Source organism: Erigeron canadensis, chromosome 3, assembly GCF_010389155.1.
Source record: "Erigeron canadensis isolate Cc75 chromosome 3, C_canadensis_v1, whole genome shotgun sequence".
Taxonomy (NCBI): Eukaryota; Viridiplantae; Streptophyta; class Magnoliopsida; order Asterales; family Asteraceae; genus Erigeron; species Erigeron canadensis.
Genome location: NC_057763.1, coordinates 13,129,563 through 13,134,004, shown reverse-complemented (window position 1 = coordinate 13,134,004; position 4,442 = coordinate 13,129,563). Strand labels below are relative to the sequence as shown.

General features: G+C 32.4%; 2 long non-coding RNA genes across 2 annotated transcripts; both read left to right on the top strand.

Moving 5' to 3' along the window:
- The first annotated feature begins 1,167 nt into the window (after nt 1-1,167).
- LOC122594643 lies at nt 1,168-2,029 on the top strand. Its single transcript, XR_006323054.1, has 3 exons — nt 1,168-1,347; nt 1,448-1,579; nt 1,978-2,029. It is a non-coding gene; the product is annotated as an uncharacterized LOC122594643 (long non-coding RNA).
- Nucleotides 2,030-2,034: 5 nt separating this feature from the next.
- LOC122594644 lies at nt 2,035-2,549 on the top strand. Its single transcript, XR_006323055.1, has 2 exons — nt 2,035-2,153; nt 2,283-2,549. It is a non-coding gene; the product is annotated as an uncharacterized LOC122594644 (long non-coding RNA).
- The last annotated feature ends 1,893 nt before the right edge of the window (nt 2,550-4,442 follow it).

Genomic DNA, 4,442 nt, shown 5'->3' with positions numbered 1-4,442 from the left:
GCGAGGTATCCATATCTCAAGTTATCTTTCTTTTCTTTTTTTTACTATCATGAAATAGTCAATATGGATATGGTAAACGGGATCTGATTATTTTGAGTTTAACACAACTGCAGGATTCAATTACCGTGCAGGTCACTTCTTTCATAATTCTTTCTATTGGTGAAAACAACAGGAAAGGAAGAAACTATTAACTGCAAATCACGGTTAGTTCGAATAAAGAAAACTATCTTTTCTTACCAAAGCCTTTTTTAATGCATTATTCTATAGGGATATTTGAATATGAGTTTTGATAGTGAGGTACCCATATATGAAGTTATCTTTCCTTTCATATTTTAACTATCATGAATAGTCAATTTGGATAAAGCAAATGGGATATGATTATTTTGAATTGTACACAAGTGCAGGGTCTGATTTAACTTGAAGTTGACTCGGACATTTATTGTTTTAGGTACATAGAATGAAGGGGATTAGAAGTATTTTTGATCGCCTTAAAATAAGATATTGAACTTAGGCATCACAATTTAGGTACAATGAGGAGTAACTCTTCTGATTCATTTATTATTTGGTCACTATATGTTTAATTGGACTACTTTCTGTTCGTTTGAAAATATATCTTGGGGAATTTGGTAATTGTTGTAATGCACTCTCTCTTAGGTTGCTTATAAATATGATTCGAGATTTTCTTGGCAAATTGAAAATAGATATAAACTTATCAATGTAAAACATAATGGGCAGATATAGTAAGTATTAGTGGAACGGGTAGTTTATACGGACTATTAGAAGAAATAACGAATCGAAGTAGATGCCCCCTTTTGTATTTCATTAGGTGTGTATTTGGAATGTACATTACTTACTGTCATGCTCATCATTATACTTTAAGTTGTAGTGATAGCTATCCGGATGACATAATCATGCCAATTAAGCAACGACTAAAATAGTAGATATATTGATAAGTTGTAGTGATGAATACTGTTATATTTAAGACTTAATCTCTGGTGGTTAATGTAGTCACAAAACTTCATGCCAAACACAAAGTTATTCCCAATTTTGTTTATTTTTTTTTGGATAAGCTATTATTCTTTTTTAGGCTTTAAGTGGTATTCAAAATATAGATAAAAAGTGACCCGTTGCTTGGTTACTAATTCAAGATTTGCAGGTGTTGCAGCGGGGTCCCTTCTACACGTTGCATCTCCTTTTTTGGGCTGGGTATTGGGCTCGGTACAGAGAAATAACAATTTTCTTACATCTTAGCACAGGAAGGCTACATAGGAGAGTCTTTCTTTATGTGTTTTTGGCATGATGTAACCGACAGGATCAGTTCGGTGATAAATGCAACATCACTTAGAGGTGCATGTACTCTATTTCCTTAAGCTACTTTAGTGTGTTACTTGGATAACTATTTCCCTATCTTACACAAATAGATTTACTAATTTAAATTTATGTTCAGAACATGGTCAAGGACTTCAAGTTCTCCAATATGAAACAGGACAGAATTATGAATTTCACTTTGACTAATTCAATGATGATTATAAAACCAAGAACGGGAGTCAACGGGGATAACTACAGTTCTAATGTACCTGTAAGTGATGTGTTTTTTTGTATGTCATTGATTTTGTATGATACCTTCTGATCTCTTTGCTTTAATCATATCATTCTAAAGATCAAATGTTGAATAAAGGGGCAAGGCTGTCTTCTCTTTTGCAAAGGAGGGGTGTAATTATCACCCTTAACAAGTGGCAACATGGGCGGGTCTGGTGGGTTGGGTGATGGGTCAAAGCAGATTCACAATGAAACGGGTGGATTTTTAGTACGCATTTGGAATTGGGCAACCTGAGCTGAGTTGCAACACATTGTTCTTATCCATCTCTTATACTTAATTGATGCGCTAATTATGATTGCAAGAAACATTTTTTTTTATCAAAAGGCAGAATAAGTAATTAAATAATATGGCCAATAATTCCAAATTTTTTGTGACAGATGATTTCCATGCCGGTTATCGTGGTCATATGACATTCAAATAGTTTTGCAGGCAAGTTACTCTCATCATACATCAAAATGGTTTTTTGTGTAGTTTTACATTGTTTTTTGTTATATCATTGAAGAGGTCAAAATAAGTCTTCTTGGAGAGATTCGGCTCTGCAATGCTTCCAAATGTAAAGACTGTTCATGTGCTTCACTTGATAAGTTTGCAAAAAGATCATTGATTTAAAGTTTGATCCTTCATTATTCCTAAATATCTTACTTCATGGTGTTTCCTTATCTGGTGTTGTGCTAATGGGCAGGTATATAGAGCAACTTTGTGACTGATGAGACCATGAGAATCGTTGTGGTCATGTTTGATGAGGCTGGTAGAACTGCCAAGTCCGTGGTAGATGAGCCCGTTTTGCCTTCTATTATAGAAGCACTGATTGGCATAAAACACGTGGATGACGATTTCATCGAGAACGTTGGTGGCAACCCATATTTAGAAAATATATTGTGTGATGTTAACTGTTTTAAACCTATGATGTGCGATTCTAAGACCAAATTTATTACTTGATTTTTTCTTTGATTTGGATTGCCTTAAACTAGGATTTGTGGGTCGATTGGATCAAAAGTTTCTTTCAAATTTTGACTTAATAGTATTGTCCATTTATATTTTATATGCGTTTTTGTTAGTTGAAATATAGGGATAAGTGTCTGGAAATGTAACCAAGTATGGCCAAATGTTTATTGTAGGAACCAACTATCAGTTTTGGATATTGTATGGAAGTAACTTGATAAAAGAGTCTAAAACATTAAAAAGTGACTTATTCCATTATTAGCCGGTAAATACTTAAGTGCCTGGAAATGTAACTAAGTATGGCCAAATGTCTATTGTACGAACCAACTATCAGTTTTGGATATTGTATGAAAGTAACTTGGTAAAAAAGTCTAAAACATTAAAAAGTGACTTGTTCCATTATTAGCTGGTAAATACTCTATTTTTTTAAAAATTATTTCCGACGTGGAATATGTGAGCTGGTGGTGACTGAACCTGTAATATTGTACTCCTGTATCTGATAACTGTAAGAATTGGGTCTACTTGCTTTCCTTTACACAACTCAAAAATTTTGAATTGCCTTCTATTTCGCCTCTCTCGTAGCAAATATACACAAGGAGCAATACAACAATACTTATCCTATTTGTAATACCCCTTTATTCATCTTGTATTCATGTGTAATGAACCAAGCTATCACATTTTATTAACTGTTAGGAGTATTCAAGAGATGACACTTACTTTTAACAGCCTTCCCAAAGATACGTAGTATTTGCGGTCAAAGAATATATGAGGAATTGAATCTTGCATATTCTGACATAGAAAGCAATTGCAATAAAATTAAAAAATTGAAAAACTGAAAAGTTAGGGTTTTGGTTTCCCCCCTTTCTATATCTGCTACAAAGAATATACGAGATTACAGGTTCAGTCACCACCAGCTCACATATTTCACGTCAGAAATAATTAAAAAGAAAATAGAGTATTTACCGGCGAATGATGGAACAAGTCACTTTTCAATGTTTTAGACTCTTTTACCAAGTTACTTCCATACAATATCCAAAACTGATAGTTGGTTCCTACAATAGACATTTGACCATACTTAGTTACATTTTGGGGCACTTATCCCTTGAAATATAATAGTGTTGTAAACGTTGGTACATATAACGTTTGACAAAGAAACTATTTAAGCCGTGCATCCCACGGGTCTTCACTCTAGTCCTAATTATAATCTGATTACAATTACTAATAACAACAATATTACCATTAATTTAATTACAATTAATAATAAATAATAAAATATTAATATAAATATTAATTTGTTATTAGATAGACATTATGTAATAATATGTTAATTATTTTTAAATAAGGTTAAAGTATAAATTGGTGATAAAAAATTAAAAAATGTAAATTAATTTAGACATATGTTGATTTAATTATTTTTGAGAAATTAAAAAACATATTTGGTCAATTAAAGTTAAGTGGATTGCCTTTTAATATACATAAAGATTTTAATGACACCCACTAAAAATTCACTGATAAAATTCACTAAAGATAGTGTTATAGGATATGAAGCGATACATAACTTATATATAAAAGTGCATGTTGAATGTTATATTATGTGAATGTCAATACTCAATAGTGGTCATGTGAAACTTTTAGATCGATAAAAGCATTCATTTAGTACAACCTAAGAGCGTAGTATGGACCAATTACATACCAATTACGCCGACCCTGATTGATTATGTAGTAGTCGACACCAGACCTTTTCTCATCCCTTCCATTTCTGCACCGAAGTTTCATCAAGATTCTTGAAATTTTTGCCGTTGCTCGGCATCTTTCATTTAGTTGTCAATAATTATTGTATCTACTAAAAAGTAAAAACCAAAGTACATGATAGTCTAATGTATGCCAAATGTTTCATTTT